Source organism: Rhinolophus hipposideros (assembly GCF_964194185.1).
Source record: "Rhinolophus hipposideros genome assembly, chromosome: 19".
NCBI lineage: Eukaryota > Metazoa > Chordata > Mammalia > Chiroptera > Rhinolophidae > Rhinolophus > Rhinolophus hipposideros.
Window position 1 is genome coordinate 25,001,638 of NC_138065.1, and position 23,314 is coordinate 25,024,951.

At 42.7% G+C, this 23,314-nt stretch overlaps 1 protein-coding gene and 1 long non-coding RNA gene across 7 annotated transcripts in view; one reads left to right on the forward strand and one right to left on the reverse strand.

Moving 5' to 3' along the window:
- Positions 1–23,314, reverse strand: part of RIPOR2 (RHO family interacting cell polarization regulator 2) — a 115,293-nt gene that overhangs the window by 86,432 nt on the left and 5,547 nt on the right. For 3 of the 6 annotated variants that reach the window (XM_081026659.1, XM_081026658.1, XM_081026661.1), the window contains exon 1: positions 1,483–1,953. The exons of the other annotated variants lie outside the window; for them this stretch is intronic. The gene's annotated coding sequence lies outside the window, so the exon portion shown is untranslated. Of the gene's footprint in view, positions 1–1,482; positions 1,954–23,314 lie in introns of those variants that run through there. 6 annotated transcript variants of the gene reach the window in all.
- On the forward strand, positions 1,701–16,897 carry LOC308487858. Its single transcript, XR_013991782.1, has 3 exons — positions 1,701–2,007; positions 12,845–12,957; positions 14,411–16,897. It is a non-coding gene; the product is annotated as an uncharacterized lncRNA (long non-coding RNA).

The following is a 23,314-nucleotide window of genomic DNA, read 5'->3' on the forward strand; positions in this document are numbered from 1 at the left end:
TGGGGAGTTCCCAGCTGACATCCCCTGCCTGTGACAAAACCTAAAACACAGCTGGATGGAAACACAACGGGGTACATGGTGGGTGTTAGTGGGCAAACTTAGAGGCTGGTCCATAAAGGCTGGAGGCACAAGAGAAGAGAGGAAATGAGTAGGAATACTCATTGGGGTGGGAAGGAAGAGAAGAACATTCTCAGAACCAGATCAACTTGATAGAGAAAAAAGGAAGAAATGATTGTATGTCAGATAACAAAGCCGTGAATGGTCACACCAGACACCCAGCCCCATAGACAGGGCCCAGTACAATTTCTCTGGGAATGGGGACAACAATGAGTCACACTCCTAAACTTCAGCCACGTGCATGGATATGAGCGTGGAGGAAGTGGGGAGCAAGGAGGAAAGACGGCCCCAATACTTTCTAAGACAATTATGACGGATCACCTGACCAAAAGTTTATACATTTCCACTCAGTCATTCAAGCACACGTAGGAATCTCCAGGATATGAACCTGTGACTCCGTGAAACTCCCTTCTGCACCTCCCCCTCGCCCCCCAACACAATCAGCCAGGTTTTCTCGGTTTCCCACTTGGTCTCCTGCTCTCGAGGGAGCTGTCACCTCGCACCAGGGACGTGCCCAGCCCTCTGCCACCTTAACAACGCGATGGCTTCCACTCGTTTAATATCAAACAGCACCCACACCCTTCTAAAAGGAGGCTGTCTCTGTTCCCCGCTGCGCCGGGGGAGGGGAGAGGAGGTTGGGGTCGCGCGGTGGGGGCTGCAGCTGCTTTCCGTCTCCAGACTCTTCCCCAGCCACCCAAACTCGCGGTGCTGCTCTTGTCCTCAGGTGCATCGCCCCTCCCCCATCTTTCCAACACAGGCGGGCTTCAGAGCAACACATTCTCCTTCTTACCCTTCCTCTAAATTCTCGTCCCCCCACCTCTTACCTCCAATTTGGGATTTAAACACGCGGGAAAGAGGCTGGTTTTTGGCCAAGTTCAATGAGAGCTGGGAGCAAGGGGAGCAAGTTAAGACCAGGAGCCCATGATCCCAGCGCTGAGCGGGCGTTGATTGGAAGCCGGCCCCCTAGGACTCCCGTCCCAGAACGCTTGCAACCTCACTCCCAGGGTACGGATCTAGGGGTCCTACGTGTCCCCAACTCAGGCCCTGTCCCAGGCTCCTCACCATCGTCTCGGCCAGTCCCCCCACTCTCTGGGGCACCCTTAGGTCCGTCCAGTCGCCCCCTCCCCCCCCCCCCCCCCCCGCCAAAGGCACCTCAGTTCTGTCTGCCAAAGTGCGCGCGCCCTTTCCTCTAAGCAACTTCGCGCATCTCCAGTGGGGTCAGACACCCAAGCGTCCGCGACGTGGTAAGCCCAGGACGCCCTAGTACCTACGGCTCGCAACGTGCAACGAACGCTCGCCACGCAGACCTCCCGGGTTGTGAGCAAAATCAGGAGCAAAAAGGAACGCATAAAACGGTGCACATACCTAAAGACGCCGGCTCCTCATCATGACAGGGATACTGGCTCTGGAGTGTAAAAGCGTCCGTTCCAGTGCGGCTTCGCAGACAGCCCGATGTCGCTCTCTGGGTACAGGGACAGAGGGCCGCTGGAGCAGTTGGGTCCCCGCGCGCGGTCCCCAGCGCCCGCTGCGCTCGGTGAAGGTGCGGCGCAGCGCGGAGCCAGCGCACAGGGAGCGGGGAGCGCGCGGAGGGGAGCGCGCAGCGCGCGCGCGAGGCGGGAGAGCGCACAGGTTGAGGCGTCACGGTGCCCCGCCGGCAGGGAAGACCGCCGCCTGACAGCTACTTAAGCACAACTCCCAAGGTTGGCCTTTGTGGCCTTCCGCTGCTCTTGAGCGCCCGACTCCCGTGCAATGGCCGCGTTCTCAGCCTTGGAATAGTCGGCGGAACCCGCGCCGGGGAGAGCGCCCTGGGAGAGAGGGCATGGTGCGCTGGCAAACAAGAAGGCCCTGTCAGCTGACCTTCTGGGATCTGGAATAGAGGCTGTGCAAACGGTGCGCTGGGCGGCAGCGGCGGGGTGTGTGTGGTGCGTGGTGCGTGGTGTGTGTGTGTGGTGTGTGTGTGTGTGTGTGTGTGTGTGTGTGGTGTGTGTGTGTGTGGTGTGTGTGGTGTGCCGTGCATGCTGTGTGTAGGGGGGTTGAGGTTGATTATTGTCGGTGGAAAGCCTTCCTGGGGAGTCTGTATGGGCAAAGAGATCTCATCCTGGTGGAGAGAAACGGAGTTGTTTTTAATTTTGTTTTGGTGAATTTGAACTACACATAAAGCTTTCCTTTACGAAAGTGTGGGTCTGTATGACAGACAAAAACATTCCACAAAAAGTCTTTTGGAATGAAAACTGTATGGGACTGGGGTCTACAAGGACCCAGAGACAACGTCCTTAAATAGGGATCCCTGTCTGTGCCTCAGTTTCCTTGTCTATGAATACATTGTGTATTTAGAATGTGTTAAATAGAAGAGTACTACAAGTGTATCCCCTCCTCCGAACTGGGGATTCAGTGACTTTGGGAGGGAATTAGTAAGAATCAATGAGCTTAGACATTGACCGAAAGGGAACACCCTAGGATGTCAACTTGGGAAACACCTACATCCAGTGCAAGGAGAGTGCGCCCACAGGTTTGGGACATAAGCGGCTAAAACCAGAGCCTAATCAATCCTGTCACAACCCACCTAAGGATACAACAACAGAAGCAGTGTGCTCGATGTACTGGTCGCCTTAGATGGTGAGGAGCAGCCTGACCAGTGACTGCCTTGACCGTCTGAGCCCTTCATCACAGCTGGGTTGTTGGAGACACCCACTTCCCTCTGTCCTTCTTTCAACTTACAACATAGTTTCTGACAGCACTCAGCGTCCTAATGTAGACATTTCTTCAGAGGAGAGAATGTGTTGACTACATGATAGGCACATTCCAGTCTGTCTGGCAAGTTATCCTTCCTATGTTGTATCGGTATTGGTATTCTGATCAATACGTGCATCCCTAGTGAGTCTGGTTAACGTGAGCCAATCCTTATCGTGCTGAACACTACAGTTTATTGACTATCTTCTTATGTCCTATGTTCTGGAGCAGATACTTTACAAATATTTTATCATTATTATATATCAGATTATAATTCTGCAGTAAGCATCGTTACTCCCATTTCATGAATGGGAAAATGAGATTCCAGAGAGTTAATGTGATTTGTCCAAGGTCACACAGTTTAATCAACTTTAGATACACATGCAAAAGCTGGGTTTTGACACCTGCAAAAAAACATGGGCCATGGTGGCCCTGCTATCCTGTCTGGCAAGAGAGATCCTCACTTTTCTCTTCAGTCTGGACCCAGCCTCATCCCTGTTGTGTCCCTGTGGATACCTGACAGTTGAGCCAGGCTTTTCTGTTTCTTTGTCTCCTTTCTCATTTCTTTTTATCTATGGAACAGTCCCTTCTTAACTCTACCATTTTCCTGATGTGTAATGGGACTGCTGTGTTACACAAATCTTATGGGAGGGAAAAGACAGAGGATAAAAAGAAACAATTAGATGATGCAAGGTTCTTTATAGACAACACCTCACTTAGCCTACAACAATCCCCTTTTCTATTACTGTCCCTATTTGAAAGATAAGAAAACTGATGCTCTGAGAGGCAAGTAACTTGCTCATGATGACAAAGGTGAAGCAATTATTCAGTCAGAGGTGATTTAAAAATTTAATGCTCTTTTTACTATAGTATGTTCTACTCCACACCCTAATTTCCTTTTTTGGGTGTTCTGCTGAGGGTTGGTTTAAGGGGGCAGGGTGTGCACTTACTGAGCCAGAGGCCAGAAGTCTAGGAGACGCCACGGAGCGGCTCTGCAGACTGTGGCCTTTAGATTTCCCTTGAGGTTGCCTCACTCGTTGTCCTAGATTTGGGACTGAAGCTCTGAGAGGGAATGAGGAAGGTACAGTAACCTGCATCTCCCTTGACCTTCTGTCTCAGGAAGGGAGCATAGCCTATGGAATATAGAAGGTGAAGGCCCAATACAGGGCCCACTTCCCTGCTTGTATTGGAAGCTCCTGGTGATGGAAGCTGTCCTGGGTAACTTGTAGCCCCTCAGTTCCTAGCACAGACTCTTCCTAGAGATCAGGTACATGTATGAGGGAAGGACCAGGCAGCACAACTATACACAACCAAGACACAACCTTTATTAGATTGTCTGGTTCAAATCCTGGAGAAGTTAAGTGATATGCCCAAGTTTGCATAACCAAATAGAGACTGCACAAGAACTAAGGTCTCCTGGCACTTATTTCAAAGGTCTTCACGCTGCCTCCCAAATCAATGTCCCTGGTGTGTTCATTGAAGTCCTCATTCTTGGGTGGTTAATTTCTCCCTATCTCCACTCTCTGGTTAGAATGCCTTTTACTTCCTTCTTAGTCCCTGCTATTGCCAAAGCAGAAGTCTTCTATCCCAAAGCTTCGCTGATCAAAGCATTCATTGATCCTTTGCCTGAGCTCTTTAATCTCATCCAGGGAAACAGTGAAGCCCAGAGCTTCTCAGCACTTGGTGTAGGGATATTACAGAAAACTCTGCTAGTGAGAGATTTTACTTCATTCTTTCATACCATTAGAAAGATATGGTTCTTTCAAAGGAGAAGCAGTTTAACACAAATGCCCTCACCTCCTTCCCACGTGTCAATCTTAATCGAAAACACCCCTAGGTACAAATGAGAGCTATTATTTCAATAAGCTATTATTTCAACTCAGGTGCCAGGCACTCTGCTAAGGGCAGGAGACACAGAGGTAAACATGAGAGTTATGGAACCCATCTCATGGAGACTGGTGGTGAGAATGGCCGTAAATAACTGAGGTGGGTGTTATGAAAGAGGAAGTCCCATGGGTGATATGGGAAATGTGATTATTTTTGGTACATATAAGAGTGTTTGAACTTCAGCAATACAGAACATAGTTTCTTAGAGCTGAACATAGAGCTGAATTTTACCTTGCTCTTCTCTTATGGGCATTTTTAGCCAGTTTTGAGTTAGGGAACAGAATTGGCAACACGAGCCTGATTGTTCTTTGAGCCACTGCTCAATCCTAGTAAATACACAGTTCATCAGAAGAAAGGAGAGCATCCAAGATGCAACCAATTTATTTCTCTGATTTAGAGCTTCAGACATTTCATACAGAATTCAGAAAGCCACGGAAGACCCATAATGAAGTAAAGTTAATGCTCTGATGAGGCATTCTAGTTTTGACTCCTGGTCTAGTTGACTAGTGCCGAAGAGAGGTAATCAGACAATCTCTCTTCATAACTATGATGCTTAATATCCACGTGGATAGCAGATCTATCACACTGATTTTGAAATTCCTTCTCTATTCTTTTGACCTTTCTCTATAGTTATCTGGCCACCCAAAAGCAGAGCCAAATCATAGCTTTGAATGTTGCTAGTTCTAAGATTTTCCAATTCCTTTCTCATACTATCGCTCTTCACCCTCCACCTGCTCACACCTACTAATTCTTTATTTGCTGCTCCAACAATCATTCTCTATTTCTCGGTATTATTAATTTTCTAATTTATGAAGAGCATAAGAATCACTCTGGGAAGGAGTTTAAAATACAGATTTTCAAGTCACACTCCTTTCTGTTCTAAATCAGTCTTTCTAACAAGCACACTGATGGTTCTGGGGCAATCGTGCCAGAATACACTTTGGGAAACGCTGGTCTGGATAAGGTCCAGACAGATGTCCAGCCCCCTTGGCACTACGGTGTGGTTCTAGAAGCCTTTGCAGTTGCACCCTACCACTCCGCAATGCCAGCCCTAAGCTCATCCCTACTATGCTCAGTGTCCAGGGAATAGCCCTGGAAAGAGTCTTGGACTTTGAATTGAGATGCTTGGGTTCTATTTTGGTTCTACCCAATAGCAAATGCAGGGCAAATTCCAATCTTTGTGATCTCGGTGTCCTCACCTGTCGAATGAAGAGTTTAGACAATTTGATCGCCAAGCTTCCTTTTGGCTCTCCCATTTGACGGTTCCTGCTTCCATCTTTTTGCTCAGGCCATTTCAACTGCCTGGAAAGTCTGCTCAGTCTCTCCTACCTCTGCTGTTTGTCTCTAAAAATCCTGCCTGGCTTGTAAAGACCTGTTCAAACGATACCTCTTTCATGACATCTTCCTTGGCCCTCCTGTAAGTACTGTGTCCCCTTAATACAGACCCAATCTCATATCTTCCTTCTGTCATAGCTATTTGGTGCCCTTCTCCTCATTAGTTTATACGCTCCTTGATGTCAGGAACTACGCTTAGTGCCACTTACAGTATTGTAACCTCTATAACAATGGTTTGGAGCATAGTCAATAAATGTTGACTAGACGTGGAGTGAGAGCATACAATGCCCCTGCTGGCTTCTGTCACCTTTCTACTGAAAAAAGAGCATTACAGGCCTGCATTTACTGGCATCAGAGTTGCACCTACAGAAGTATGTTTCCACCTGACCACTGTCAGCTACGTCTTGCTTAGGACTTTCTGAACTGATGAGAGCAAGACCCCATTTTCCTTTGCCCATGTCTGGTACCGATGATAAGGTCCTCCAGGGAGTGACCACCTCAGGCTGTTGTTTCTCTACCATTGTCACACTTATCTGCTTGCACAGTAGAAAACTTTTGTGGCCAACATTGTGTCAGTAGCATTTTAGTCTGTACTAGGAATGAATGTCTCAGGGGTGCACTCAGTTTACCCTGACCCCGAACCCTATTCTACCCCACTTCTGGCTCTACACCAAATGACCTGGAGGATGCATGGGTAGAAAGTAATCAGCAAAATATTCAAAGCTGACGGGAAATAAAATATGCCCTAAATGCATTACAGCAAAAAATCCTCTTCTCTCTAGAAACCTGAGATTGGATTTCTCATATATTATTTTAAAAAAAAATTTTATTGGGGAATATTGGGGAACAGTGTGTTTCTCCAGGGCCCATCAGCTCTAAGTCATTGTCCTTCAATCTAGTTGTGGAGGGCGCAGCTAACTGGCCCATGTGGGAATCGAACCGGCAACCCTATTGTTCAGAGCTCGTCCTTTAACCAACTGAGCCATCCGGGCACCCCTTCTTATATATTATTATTATTAAATTACATGTAGAGGTCGGTTTTTGTAATACTATGATTTAGACCAGCAGATTTCAACTTTTTGGTCTTAAGACCAAAATAATACTATAACATAATCTGGATTGGCCATTTTATAGTTTACATGTTTTTATACATAGACATGTTTATATACAACATAATCTAGTCTAAATCCTTTAATATTTTTCAAAGTCGTTGAGGACCTTGGGTACCCTCTGCAAGACTCTTGGGGAAACTTCAGGGGTCCTCAGAGCACATTTTGAAGCCTCCAATCTAGACTTACAAACTTTTTGGCAGAACATTAACTTTACTAATTCCTATAAGGCTGAAGGTAAACAGTATAAATTTAATTCAATAAAAATTACCACACAAATATATTAGCATAAGTATAAAATGATTCAAAATGAAGGTAGAAGTGATTGGAAACTATCAATATATGTGTAAACACAATCCCAGGTACTTGATATAAAGGCTTTTTTAAAGGTTCTAAATTGACTTTCTCTTTATAATAAATCCCTTCCCTTTTCTCTCATTATTAGAGGAAACATTAAAGAATAGATTTGTCTGTAAGCCTCTCCAAGCTGATTTATTTGTATTGTGTCCCCAGGCCCAATGCAGTCCCTGGCTTGCGGGATACCTCAAGTTGCCCCTTTCTGTCTGCTCTCCAACTTTCTCTCTTCTGCTATCTGCCCTGGAGGCTACCCTATCTGGACCACATGAACAACTGCCCTGATCTGTGATGTACAATTGGGTTTGACCAATGGGGAGCCCTAATGGGAGGGAGACAGGAAAAAGGGAAAGAAGTGAGGTGATTAATCAATTCCCTGGCTCCTCCCTGTGAGGTCACCCTCTCTATATAGCACTCTCTCCTTGCAGTTTCTAGCAACCTCTTCTTCTCCCATTCTTTGGACCCAGCAATGGCGCAGGCCCCACTGTGCCCTCTGCCTCCCCACATGTCACTCACACCTTTGTAAGTCATCTTTTTGTAAATAAACCTTCCTTGAAATATTTTAATTAGAGGGAGCCATGAGGTTCCTGATAGTGCTCTGATTGGTACACATTAATAACTGCCTGTTGAGTATTGAAATTTTAAAGATCTGGTTTTATCCAGTCATTCATACTTTAAAAATATTTTTCCTTTGGGTAACGCCTTTAATTATTTTCATTACCTTTCAATTTCAGGCTAGAGCTGTTGTTGCACAGAATCTGTTTAATTCCTTTCCTAACTTACTGCCCCCAGCTATGCAAAAAAATCTTTCCAAAGGTCGGTCCTCTCTAATTCATAATGTTGAGGCCTTAACTTTAGGAGGTGATTTTAGGATGAATTTCAGGCTCAAAAGCCATTATTACTTAAAACTTTGTTGCTGGCTGTTATCTTCACAATCTTCATGGACATTACTTTGGAGTCTAATTAACATCTGAAACAGGTCTCAGTGAGGTTAAATGAGTTGTTGCTACAATTCAAGCAAAGCTAGAGAGTGACAGAACATCAAGGTAGCTTAAAACGCAGGGAAGAGACTCTGAGGCCATGACTGAGGTTCCTTCTGCTTGTTTGCTCTGTTCCTCTGTGCTGCTGCCCTCATGTTCCTGCTCTCCAGCAGTGAATCCAGCTGTATGTTTAGAAAGCCAGTGCCTCAACTGTGAGGCCTAGAAACCATTCGGTATCTTTGCTGGCTTCAGGATCTAGTGTCTCTTTGCTTCCTAAATCACTCCTTCACAACCTACACTTCCACCCACTAACATACATTTTATGAAAAGTTGGAGACTGGATACTAGATCATCCCTGTGGGCCACACAGTTTCACTCTGTGGAGGTGAAAGTGGAAATCTGACCCTGCCCACAGCTTGCTCAGCCCATAAAGCCTTCTTTGGTAGCATTGGCCTGGCCCCATTTCCTCTCTTCCCTTTTCTACTCACACACAATCCTCCTCCCTGGCAGCTCTGGATAGGAGCTGTGAAAACAGGACAGAGCCCTGTCCCCCTCCATAATTAGCCAGACAGGTAGAGCTGCTGCAATATCACATTGACAGAGCTTTTGCACCAAATACATTATTCACACCCCTCAAGTGCCATCAGCTATCACATTCAAAATAGGTCATTCATGCTGAGGCCTCTAGAGGTGAAAATTTCACAGCCATGTTAATGAATGTAAGTGCTTTGGGTTAAGCAAATCTCCAAACAGTGTGGCCTTCCCTAGCAATCCAGTTAAATATCTCTCACGGAATCCCCATTATGTTTTCATTAGTGGCAACAGGAAGAGGCTGAAACAGCTGTCTGCTAACAGCACCAGGGCTGGGAGATGATGGCCTTATATATTTCACTGACCCTCCTTCAACGAGCCTCAAATGACTACTTGAGGAAGATAAACTGAACACCTGCTCTTTTTTTTTTTTTTCTTTTATCTTTCAGGTCTATGTTTTTATTTTTTATTTTTTTTATTTATTAGTTTCAGGTGTACAAGACAAAGTAATACTTAGACGTTCATCATTTATATCCCTCACACTGTGAACCCCCCTCCCCCCATCCACTATCCCTCCGACCTCACACTGAACCATCACATTATATATATAAAATTATAGTTGGCATTCATTAATGTTTAGCTTCTGGTGTACAATGCCATGATCAGGTATCCACAGTATCCCTGAGGTGGTCTCCCAAATAGGACGCATGTCCATCGGATACCCAACAAAATCTTTACAACATTATTGAATACCTTCCCCAAATTAATTTTCAAAAAAACTCTGAGGCCATCTTTTGGTTACCAGCTGCTTCCAAATCCCTTCACCTTTCCCCTTATCCCCAACCCCCTCCCCCACACCCATCTAACAACTCTCGGTTTTTTCTTTGTGTCCCCAAAACTGTTTCTGATTAGTTCATTCACATAGTCTTTTCTTTAGATTCCATATATAAGTGAGATCATATGGTACTTGTCTTTCTCTTTCTGACTTATTTCACTTAACATAATGTTCTCTACATCCATCCATGTTGCTGCAAATGATAAGATTTCTTTCTTCTTTATGGCTGCGTAATACTCCATTGTATAAATGTACCACAGCTTCTTAATCCAGTCATCTACCGATGGGCATTTTGGTTGTTTCCATATCTTGGCTATTGTGTAAAGTGCTGCAATAAACATAGGAGTGCATACAGATTTTTGAATTGGAGTTTTGGATTTCTCCGGGTAGATGCCTAGGAGTGGAATTACTGGATCATAGGGTAGTTCCATTTTCAGATTCCTGAGATACCTCCATACTGTTTTCTATAGTGGCTGCACTAATCTGCAATCCCACCAACAGTGCACTAGCGTTCCCTTTTCTCCACATCCATGCCAGCATTTGTTGTTTGTTGATTTATTGATGATAGCCATTTTGACTGGAGTGAGGTGGTATCTCATTGTGGTTTTTATTTGCATTTCTCTGATGGTTAGTGAGGTTGAGCATTTCTTCATATGTCTTGCCTTCTGTATGTCCTTTTTAGAAAAATGTCTCCTCAAGTCCTCTGCCCATTTTTTAATTGGGTTGTTTGTTTTTTTGGAGTTGAGTTGAGTAAGTTTTTTATAGATTTGTGAACACCTGCTCTTGAATGTTCTCTGCACCCAAGACTGTGGCCAAGTTAGAATAAGGATATCACCAACCGGGCATTGGCCTCTCTGAGAAGGGCCTCACAGCTGTGGATGCAATATTCAAAGGAATTCAAATTCAACAGCTGGAGGCCACATACCTCTATGTTTCAGATCCTAATTCACAGACATGCAGACTCTTTATCACTCAGAGTACACAGGTCCTCTTCTCAGCATAGATCTCGCATTTAACTCAACTCAAGTGCCTGGTGGAATGCAAGTATTTGACTAGCTATTTCAGTGTTTGGAGAGTTACTGGCATGTTAATATGTTCTTTTAATGATTTTTGAGGGTACAACATACTATCTTATAGGAGGAAGAACAATTTTCCCCAGGATTAGAATAAAGAGAAGTGATTGAAGACATCACTCGGGGGATTTGAGTTAAAATAAGAGCAAATGTGCTGACTGCAAGCTCTTGACTCTTGAATGGGTATGTGAGGGAGGGAGGCTGGTTAATCTCCCTGAGAAAGGGAAAAAAGGGATGGAGTTTAGCAAAAAGAATTGACCTATTGCTTGCTTCTATGAGAGACCAAAAACCTCTCTAGTTCTCTTCCAGCTGAGGGTCTATGGAAGTACAGCCTTGGAGCAAAAGAGCAAGACATGCAAGCATTTTGACTTGCTGAGCACAGCACCAAATACAGGAAGCCACATGAAGATGGAGAGCTCATGGAAGCACTTCCACGATTATCATGCTTATCATAACAGTGCTCCCAAGGATATCAAGCTCTCTACTTCAAATACCTCCAAGAAGCCTACCAAGACTTCCCAGCCCTCCCGTCTGACCTTCCCTTTAATCTCCTTTCAGTGGTTGTGAGCAATTTGTATTGCATTCGTGAACTCCTGGCTTGATGGGATAGCTTATATAGGTTATATAGCCTATATAATCTTTCTAAGATTGTGTCAGATATGCCCAGCCTTGGTGTTGAATCAGAACCACATCTATCTCACTTGGAAATTCAGTTCCCTACTGTGAAATTTACATGGTTCAAGAAAAAACAATTGTTCTGCGGACTTTCAGGAACTGCCTGGCTCTTTCCTGTTTTTTGATGTACCCTTTCCTAACTCTCTCTCTCTCTCTCTCTCTCTCTCTCTCTCTCTCTCTCTCTCTAATGTGGTAAAATGCATATAACATAAGAGTTACCATCTTTTTAATTTTTAAGTGTACAATTTAGTAGTGTTAAGTATATTTGTATTGTTGTACAACCAATCTCCAGAGCTTTTTTCATCTTGGAAAACTGAAATTCTATACCTATTGAACAACTCCCCCATTCTCCCATCCTGCTAACCTGTGGCAACCACCATTCTGCTTCCTGTCTCTAAGAATTGATGGTTTTAGATGCCTCATATAGTGGACCCATACAGTATTTGTTTTTTTTGTGACTGGCTTCTTTCACCTAGCTTAATATTATCAGGTTTATCCATATTGTAGCATGTGTCAGAATGTCCTTCCTTTTTAAGGCTGAATATTATTCCATTGAATGTATATACCACATTTCGTTTGCCCATTGAGCAGTCAGTCGATGGATACTTGAATTGTTTCTACATTTTGGCTATTGTGAATACTGCTGCTATGAACATGGACATACAAATATCTCTTCATGACCTTGCTTTCAATTCTTTTGGGTCTGTAACCAAAAGTGGAATTGCTGGGTTATATAGTAGTTCTATTTTTAATTTTTAAAAGAACCCCCATACTGTTTTCCATAGCAGCTGCACCATTCTATATTCTCACTGACAGTGCACAGTGGCTCCCTAACCTGTTTTTTAAATTTATTTTAAGTGTGTTTTCCAGGACCCATCAGCTCCAAGTCAAGTAGTTGTTTCAATCTAGTTGTGGAGGGCGCAGCTCACAGTGGTCCATGGGGGATTCGAACCAGCAACTTTGTTAAGAGCACCATGCTCTAACCAACTGAGCTAACCAGCCGCCCCTCCCTAACCTTTTTAACAGCAAGATGTTTTTCCCCTCTGGTAAGTTAGAACTGCTCAGAGATGCCGAAGAGAGCTAAACATTGCTGCTCCTTCTAATGCTTAGCAACCAGGAGCCAAGTGGCCCTCACTAAAATTTTGTGAGGCTGTGCTTTTCATTCTCTTCTCGGTGCCTGTTTTGAAAAGGCTTCCTTGTCCTCAAATTAACATGCAGGCTGAGAGGACATACACCCATCTGCCTTAAAGATGAAGGACCATGGTCAAGAGCCAGCGCTGTTTTGGGATGATCAAAATTCTGCTAATCCTGTGTAATCTCCTAACGTAGAGGTAAGGTATTTCCAATTTGTGTTTCTTTAGGCTATGCCTCTGAGGTCTGGCACCATTTCTCCTTGATGAGTGGGCAGATTTGGAGTGGTATGTGAGGAAAAGCTAAAAAGATGACTTTGAGTCATACTCATGCATCAGTCATTTCTCACTACGCGAGGAAGTCCAAGGGCTTCAGTTCTTGGAGCCATGTGAACTGAAAGAGTCAAATGGGGAGGAGATTCCTTTAATGATGCAGAGGTATAAGTGGGCAGGACCCTGGACATTTCCTGTGTGCTGTCTTCTCTCAATTCGTTGATGGCCTGGGAGAATAGATTCTTGGTCCTATTGTGTTTCTTTCCTCCCTAAGTGATGTTGCTTTCTCTGCCCTCTCCCACTCAGGTCATGCTGTCTTTGGTTTTGTCTTGGACCACTGATTTTTCATCATTCTTCCAGTTTGTTTTATAGAGTAATGTAATATGGTGACATAGTCTCTTAAAAAGAATGTCTAAATAACAAGTTGGGATGGGGACAAATCTCATCTTAAATGGACGTGTAATGATGAAAAGACCCTCTCAACAGGAGTGAGAAGGGAAAAGGCTGGAGAGAGAGATGGTTAAGAAATTCTCATTGATGTAAGAGGCAAAATGATTTGGAAGTTGATGACCTGAACCGGGTTCGCCACGCTGTTTTTGTAAGGAGCCAGACAGTACAATTTTAGGTTTTGTGGGCCAAGAAGTAAACAAACAACAACAACAACAACAAAAAAAAACCCAAGGAAATTATGTATATAATTCCATATTATGAGGAAACAAAATTTCACTTTTTTTGGAGAAAACTCAAAATATAATAATTATTAAGATTTTTTTTTTCCTGCTAAGGAGAAGAATGGAATTCCTTTCCTTTGGGATAACATTTTGCTTAATTGGAGTTCAGAAATAGTGTTCCTATCATCAAATCAATTCAGTTCCTATCATCAAATCAAAGGGTCATCTGAAGAACCATTCTTATCTTGCAGACTGGACAGAAACAGGCAGTTGTCTTTCTAAGAACGGGGATGATTTGATTTGATCCATTTCTAGTCCACATGGCTAAAACTGGTTCCATTTCTGACTTAACTGACCAGTTTTGTGCCCTGGTCCTAACTTTCACTAACTGGTGCTCAATAAGTATTTGTTGGTTAGTTCACAGCAGGTTGATCCGATTAACTTGTGCTCTGCCCTATGCAGGATTATTAAGCAACTGAGCTAATGTTTGTCCTCCTGTACATGTGCATGCATATTAATATATTTCACAACAATATGCATACATGGATTACTGTGGTTTCCTTCAGGAGGTTTTATCATTGAATATATTAAAAAAGCAATGGAAGTAAAAACTAAACAAAATACCACTAGAGGGGACAGTGTGGAAGATTTGTTTAAAATCTTAATTACTATCCTAAAATGCTATAACATATATATAATTCAAATTTCAGGGTGTTGGGGCGACCAGATGGCTCAGTTGGTTAGAGCACAAGCTCTCAGCAACAAGGTTGCCAGTTCAATTCCCACATGGGATGGTGGACTGTGCCCCTTGCAACTAAGATTGAAAATGGTGACTGGACTTGGAGCTGTGCTGCACCCTCCACAACTAGATTGAAAGAACAATGACTTGACTTAGAGCTGATGGGCCCTGGAAAAAACACACTGTTCGCCAGTATTCCCCAATTAAAAAAATTTTTTTCAAGGGGTGTTATCTTTAAATTGGAAATGTTTTAACAAATATAGGAAGCCCAGCCTTTCTCAGATTACTTTTTTAAAAGAACTCTGTAAACCACATCAAAATTACAACTAAACTACAGAACAACCATCAATGAGCATCACTTGAAGTCTATCTGAACATGTAAGTCCTATAACTAAGAAGAAGCCACATTGAGACTGGTCGGAGGAGCATAGACCTGAACAGGCTGGTCCCATACCCATGTGTGGTGGTTAAAAATCAGGAGGGAGATCTTGGCTGTGGAGGTCCCCTCTGAGGAGTGAGCTTGGTCCCAGCCCCACACCAGGCTCTCCAGCCAAGTATTCTAGTGCCTAAAAGAGATGTCCCCATAATTTCTGGCTTTAAAACCAGCAGAGATGGTGGCTGAGTGAGACGGAGGACACCTGGAGTCCCTCTTAAAGGGTTCTCACATGGACTTGCTTGCTGACGGACTCACTTGCTCTGAGCTCCAGTGCTGGGGCAGCAGCTCAAAAGGCACAAAGACATACTGGAAGAAACTGAATTGTCTGGCTTCAAGGCAAGGACTAGAAGGGCAGCTTTCTTCCAGATAGAAGTACCAGCAGAAGCCATTGTTCCTATGTACAGCCCTCCCACCACCTAGCATGAAGACTTAGGCTGATGCCATATCTGGGTCCCCATCAACTTGGCTAACACTTTTCTCCTTGCCCTGGTGATTTCCTGAGACCGCACTCCACACAACTTGCAGGCCCAACCAAGCCACTTGCAGAGGCTTTTCCATACAAATGGACTGTCTTGGCTCATGCTGCAGACTCTAAAATCTCTCAAACATTCATAAACCCTAAATAAGGATCATCTGGTCTCAGCATGGCCCATACCTCTTGCTATGCAGTCAGCCTCAGTGCACAGCTTAGCCTCTCCTGGGAACCTCCAAGCCCAGCACAAATTGCAACCATCTGCAGATTACTTTTTAGTTCATACCAAGTGGCCCTGGGCAGGGAACAGGCAGCAGCTGACCTTGGCCTTCACCAGAGCCCTTCCCAAGAGGCCCTGGTACCAATATATTCAGTGGCCAGCTTCAGGCTACACCAGAGCATCATGGAACCACTTCCACAAACGACATACCCAAAGAGCAGACTGGGAAGGCAACAGAGCTGTGCTAAAGTGAATCCTGCCTGTAGGGTCAACCCCTGAAAAACACCTCCTCTGTTGTAGTCATGGACAGTTTTCATAACCAATTAGCCCAAGTGTCAATCCCTTTCATTGATGTGCCAGCAGCAATCAAGGCTGAACTACAATAGGAGGGCACACACAACCCACATAAGGGACAGATCCGGAGCACCAAGCTCAGATGATCAAGGAATCTGCCACTAGGCCCCACAGGACACTTCACTACATAAGGCCACTCTACTAAGAGTAGGAGACATAACAGCTCTACCTATTATGCTGAAAAAAAAACACACAAGGAGACAGCCAAAATTAGGAGACAAAGAAACATATCCCAAATGAAAGAACAGAGCAAACCTCCCAAAAAAGAACTAAACAAAATGGAGACAAGCAATCTACAAGATGCAGAGCTCAAAACACTGGTTAAAAGGATCTCAGGGAGAACTTCAACAAAGAGATATGAAACATAAAAATTGAGATAAGAAATATAAAAAAGAACCAGTCAGAAATGAAAAATACAATAACTGCAATAAAGAATACATTAGAGGGGGCCAGACCAGTGGCTCAGGTGGTTGGAGCTCCATGCTCCTAACACCAAAGGCTACCGGTTTGATTCCCATATGGGTCAGTGGGCTCTCAACCACAAAGCTGCTGGTTCGATTCCTCAACTCCCACAAGGGATGGTGGGCTGTGCCCCTGCAACTAAGATTGAACATGGCACCTTGAGCTGAGCTGCTGCTGAGCTCCCAGATGGCTCAGTTGGTTGGAGCGCGTCCTCTCAACCACAAGGTTGCCAGTTCAACTCCCGCAAGGGATGGTGGGCTGCGCCCCCTGCAACTAACAACAGCAACTGGACCTGGAGCTGAGCTGCGCCCTCCACAACTAAGATTGAAAGGACAGCAACTTGACTTGGAAAAAGTCCTGGAAGTACACACTGTTCCCCAATAAAGTCCTGTTCTCCTTCTCCAATAAAACCTTAACAAAATATATACATTAGAAGGAATCAACAATAGATTAGATGGAGCAGAGGTTCAAATCACTGATATGGAAAACAAGATAGCAGAAAACACCCAATCACAACAACAAAAAGAAAAAAGAATTTTAAAAATGAAGTGAAGATAGTTTAAGGGACCTCTAGGACAACATCAAGCATAACAACATTCACATCATAGGAGTACCAGAAGGAGAAGAGAGGGAACAAAGGATCAAGAACCTATTTGAAGGGCTGGCCCGGTGGCTCAGGTGGTTAGAGCTCCATGCTCCTAACTCCGAAGGCTGCCGGTTCGATTCCCACATGGGCCAGTGGGCTCTCAACCACAAAGTTGCTGGTTCAACTCCTCTGTTCCTGCAAGGGATGGTGGACTCCACCCCCTGCAACTAAGGTTGAACACGGCACCTTGAGCTGAGCTGCCTCCTGGATGGTTCAGTTGGTTGGAGTGTGGGCTCTCAACCACAAGGTTGCCAGTTTGATTCCTCAACTCCTGCAAGGGATGGTGGGCAGCACCCCCTGCAACTAATGATTGAACACGGCACCTTGAACTGAGCTGCTGCTGAGCTCCCAGATGGCTCAGTTGGTTGGAGAGTGTCCTCTCAACCATAAGGTTGCAGGTTCGACTCCCACAAGGGATGGTGGGCTGTGCCCCCTGCAACTAGTGATGGCAACTGGACCTGGAGCTGAGCTGCCACAACTAAGACTGAAAAGGACAACTTGAAGCTGAACGTCACCCTCCACAACTAAGATCGAAAGGACAACAACTTGACTTGGAAAAAAAGGCCTGGAAGTACACACGGTTCCCCAATAAATTCCTGTTCCCCTTCCCCAGTAAAATCTTTTAAAAAAAAAACAAAAAAGCCCTTTTTGAAGAAATAATGACTAAAAACTTCTCTAACTTAGTGAAGCAAATGGACATACAAGCACAGGAAACTCAAAGATGAACCCATGTGTTCAAAGATGGCCCATGTGTTCATCCCAAACAAGATGAACCCAAAAGAGTCCCACACCAAGACACATGATAATTTAAATTCCAAAGGTTAAAGACAAAGAGAGAATCTTAAAAGCAGCAAAAGAAAAACAGTTACCTACAAGGGAGCTCTCATAAGACTTGCATCTGATTTTCTCAACAGAAAGTTTTCAGGCCAGAAGGGATTGGCAGGAAATATTCAAAGTGATCTACAATCAAGATTACTCTACCTAGTAAAGTTATCATTTAGAATCAAACGAGAGATAAAGAGCTTCCCACACAAGAAAAGGCTACAGGAGTTCATCACCACCAAACCAGTATTACAAAAAATGTTAAGGACTTCTTGAAGGAGAAGGAAAGGAGAAGGAGAAGGAGAAGAGGAAGGGGAAGGGGAAGGGGAAGGGGAAGGGGAAGGGGAAGGGGAAAGGGAAGGGGAAGGAGAAGGAGAAGGAGAAGGGATAAAAAATATGAATAATCAAATGAGAATAACTACATATCTATCAACAATTACATTAAATGTAAATAGATTAAGTGCTCCGATCAAAAGATCTAGGGTGGATGAATGGATAAGATAACAAGACCCTTACATATGCTACCTACAAAAGACTCACTTCACATAGAAAGGTACACAGACTAAAAGTAAAGGGATAGGAAAAGATATTTTATGAAAATGGAAGTGAAAAAAAAAAAGTTGGGGTAGAAATACTTATATCTGACAAAATAGACTTTAAAACAAAGGCTATAACAGGAGACAAAGAAGGACCCAATAATTTCACTTGTGGGTATTTATCTGAAGAAACCCCAAACACTAATTCTAAAAGTCATATGCGTATATATATTCACTGCAACATTATTTACAATAGCCAAGATATGGAAGCAACCTAAGTGTCCATCAATAGATGAATGGATAAAGAAGAGGTGGTACATATATACAATGGAACATTATTCAGCCATAAAAAAGAATGGAATCTTGCCATCTGCAATAACATGGATGCACCTACAGGGTATTGTGTTGAGTGAAGTAAGTCAGACAGAGACAGACAAATACCATGTGATTTCATGTATATGTGAAATCTAAAAAACAAAATAAATGAACCAACAAAACAGAAACAAACTCAGAGATCCAGAGAACATTTTGATGGTTGCCAGATGGGGGGGAGGGTGAGAAAATGAGGAAAAAAGGGGAAGGGATTAAAAAGTACAAATTGGTAGTTACAAAACAATTATGGGGATGTAACATATAGCATAAGGAATATAGTCAATAACATTGTAACTGTATGGTGTCAGATGGGCACTAGATTTATCAGGGTGAATGTGTAATCATTATGTTGTAATCTTGAAACTAATATAATATTGTATGTCAACTGTAATTGAAAAACACAAATCATAAAAAAACAAAACAAAACACAAAAATAAAAACTAAAAGAACTCTGTAAAGTAGTGTTGGGGAGGCAGTATCTGTGGTGTATTTACTTCAAGCAAATATTTATTCAGGAAATAGGGTTTGTATATTGTTAAAGATGCTGTTAAAGATGTTGTTCTTTGCCTCCAGCATTCATGACCAAGGCAAAGAGACTCTATCCATAAGAAAACTGCCATTGGGGTGGCCGGATGGCTCAGTCGGTTAGAGTGTGAGTTCTGAAAAACAGGGTTGCTGGTTTGAATCCCACATGGGCCAGTAAGCTGCATTCTCCACAACTAGATTGAAGACAACGAGCAGCCACTGAGCTTCCGGAGGGGTGGCCAGATGGCTCAGTTGGTTAGAGTGCGAGCTCTTAACAACAAGGTTGCCAGTTCAATTCCCTCCATGGGATGGTGGGCTGTGCCCCCTGCAACTAAAGATTGAAAATGGCAACTGGACTTGGAGCTGAGTTGCACCCTCCACAACTAGATTGAAGGACAACCATTTGGAGCTGATGGGCCCTGGAGAAACAGACTATTCCCCAATAAATTGATTTTAAAAAATATATGTGGCATTGCAATAAAGCACAAAAATTTAAAAAATATAGAAAGAAAAATCAGACTGCCATAATGTATATTATTCTTCAATATTCAAATAATTTTCAGAGGGAGACCAAATTTGTAAAAGCAATAAAACGTGGGTAGGAAATCACATACTTATTCTGTGCCACGCAATGGATTTATATTCTGAGACCTGCCTTGGTCACATAGTGGAGATAAGATTTGTAAATTTATGAACTAGACATACCTTTGTATTCTCAGGAAAGCATTTGAAGTGAGAAATCTCAATGGCTGTGGTCTTATTAGCTTGTGTCTTTTTTAATCACAGGCCAGGAGTAGAAAAGGGAAATTGTATAGATTTGAGAGGTTGAGACAGCTGAGAAAATCATAGTAAAATGATTGTGTATTGTTAAAGATGCTGTTAAAGATATTATTCTTTGCCTCCACATTTATACAGTAAGCCCTTAATAGTTTTCCATTACCTCATATGTTATCTCATTTAACTTCATAGTAATTTTTGAGGAGATGACAACCATCATCACCTTCATCACATCACCATCATCATCATCATTATCATATCACCATCACCATCATCACTACCATTATTACCATCCTCACCACCATCATCATCACCATCACTACCATCATCAATATCACATTACCACCACAGCCATCATAATCTTCATCGCCATCATCACTACCAGCCCCACCAGCCCCATCACCATCAAGACCACATCCACTACCCCATCCTAATAAGCATCACCACAATTATCATCATCTCCATATGGAAGATGGAAAGTGAAGCTTTTGAAAAGTTAGGTAATTTGCCTAAAGTCAAACTACTAGTAAGTTGAACTAGGTCTTTTAAGTCCAAATATTCTGCTCTTTCTTCTATGCTACGTTCCCTCAGTTTGAAAGTCTGAATGGTAAATATCAAAGATTTAAAAACAATGGTGGCTTTAGAATTTTTGTATGCAAAGTACTTAGTATAGCAATATGGCTGGAAGAGGGGTCTGGCCCTCCACTGGACACTGTTTGGAGAGCAAGCGTACAAGTTTTTACTCAGTAAAGTGCAGATCTTTCAAAATAGCAATGTTTTCTGAAAAAGCTTTTTATCATGCTTTATATCAAGATTTAAAACTCTAATTTATTTTTCAGTTTTTAAAGATGCTAATGGAGATTTTAGGGGCCTAGACATGTCCCACCCCAGAAATTACCTTGGTACCCTTCAGCCTGTAAACCACACACTGAAGGAAAAAAATTTTTTTCCTAACATTGCAGTCATGTAATTTATCTGAAAGTGTGAAAGTGGTTGAGAGCACCTTCCACAAATCATATCTGCATATTTGATTCTTTGATGCACTGTTCTTCAAATACCGTTCTATTGATTCATTGTGCTGTTATAAAAAGAAGAATCCTACCATAGAAAACATTTTCATATTTACTTCCTCTCAGAGTTGCCAGTTTATAGAGAAAAAATAATTATATTCAACTGTTCAGCCAGCTGACTCAATCTGTGATAGAAAAGTCAAGTTATTTCCTCCCTGTTTCTTAGCTCAGTACTTCTTACAGAATGGACAGTTTAGAATGAAGTCATGAGGGGAAAGGGACCAGCTGGTCTTTCCCTCTTGCTGTTTGAATTGTATAGTATAAATATTTAAACATGTAACTCCCAATGATCCAAAAACTAAGAAGGAAAAATTGCAGTGAAAAGATGGCCCTGTAACCTCATCATTTTCCAGAAGTCAGCAACTTGTTCTTTCTCCTCTTTATTTGATTTAGAAATGATTATTTCCTATGGTTAAACCACACAGTACAGCAGATGAAATACCCTCTGTTTACTATCTATTAATGAAAATCTTTACAAATTTTGACACACTGCTTTCTCTTTCTCTCAGTTGGGAAAATGGACACCTCATCCCTCCAAAAGTTTATATTTCCTCACTTTCATATATTTTTTTTTTTACTCACTTTCACATTTTAAGGTCCAAAATTTTTACTTTGTATCCATCATTGATCTTTAAATGTCTTTTGCCTGAAGCATTTGTTAAGCAAGTTGAGGCTTAACAAATGTTTCTTATGTTATGAAAAAACATAAGATATAGAAAGTCCACATGTGAAAGAATGATAATCATATAAATTACTAATTTACCTTCTGGAGTAAAACTGGCTGTTATGTCTGCCATTTGATTGTTTTCCCAGCACAGGTCAAAATCTCTCTCTTAACAATATCTAAAAATGATCAAGTAGATAGTTCTTTTATTCTTGAAGGGAAATTCTAGATGACTGATAAAATATGCTCTCTCTACATAACAAAAAGTGAAGTGGTTTTTCAGCTTAAATAACCTGGCTTGTCTATCAACAAGGATCAAACACAGAACACTTCAGATTCTGGACAAACCCTCCTTCACTCTGACGTACACATGCTGTTCAATCATCACTCTCCTAGTCAGCTGGGCACATCCACATTCCAGCACACCCTACCCCCCGAAACCATCTCCCAATACAGCCTGGAACATACTGGATGTCAAGAAAGTAAATGAATGTTCAATATCACACCAACACCTGCATTTTGGGTTTTGCTTTCTTCTCTCCATTTTCCCTTGCCAGGACCAGTCACTATGTTTTTTTTCCTCTCCAACCCTTCTCTGCCTTTTTTCTTGTACTTGCAATAGTCATTTCAATTTGACTCAACTAACACCTTTTCCTTCTTTAATACCTCCTCTGAAATGATTGAATTGTAAACATCTTTGTTAAATACCACAGCTGTTTGGCAAACAATCAATAGGCAAAATTTAGCCATCCAAAAATAAACAGGAAGTTGAATAAGCTGACACTTGCTATGCACAATGGAACACGTGAGGTGTGGTTAACTGGATAAACCACACCTCTTTAGTGAATATGTTGACTTGAGTAAGTGAAGTGACTTCTATTAAGGAGGAAGGACAATACTCTCAATTTGTTACACTGTTTTGGTCATAACAACTATACATTTCTTTTTCTGTAAAAAAGATTATTTTGCCACACATACAATAGATATGCATATACTTTTACTTTTTGACTCAAGTCCTATAGAAGGCATACTCAAGTATGTCACATAGCATTCCTAAAAAGACGTTTCTGGCTGCTTATAGAGATATTAAATAATCATTTTTAAAAAATGCTTTATTTGTAACATTTGGCTCCTTTTGGCTTTGGACTGATCTAAATAGGTCACTGTGAGGTCACTGGAGGCCATAAATCAGGGGCGGGCTGGTGGCTAAGAGCCTGCATAGCTTTAGTGCAATGTGCTATTTTAGTTTGTACCCCTGAAATGACACCATCTCTTTGGCACCAGCCAAAGAAGGCTTCCTAGACATCTATGGGAAGAGATTGTTTTGCAGTAATCCGAGGCAGAGGTCACATAGGCATGAATTACTGTGGGAAGGTCTGTGTCTGCTCTCAGACCCTGTGACAAAGAAAACAGGGAAAATGACTTCCAACCAAAGCATTTATCCAGGAATCTAAGGGTGGAAATTGATCCAAGCAACTTTGGCAAATCATGAAAGCAAAGAGTGACCAACTTTTTTCAA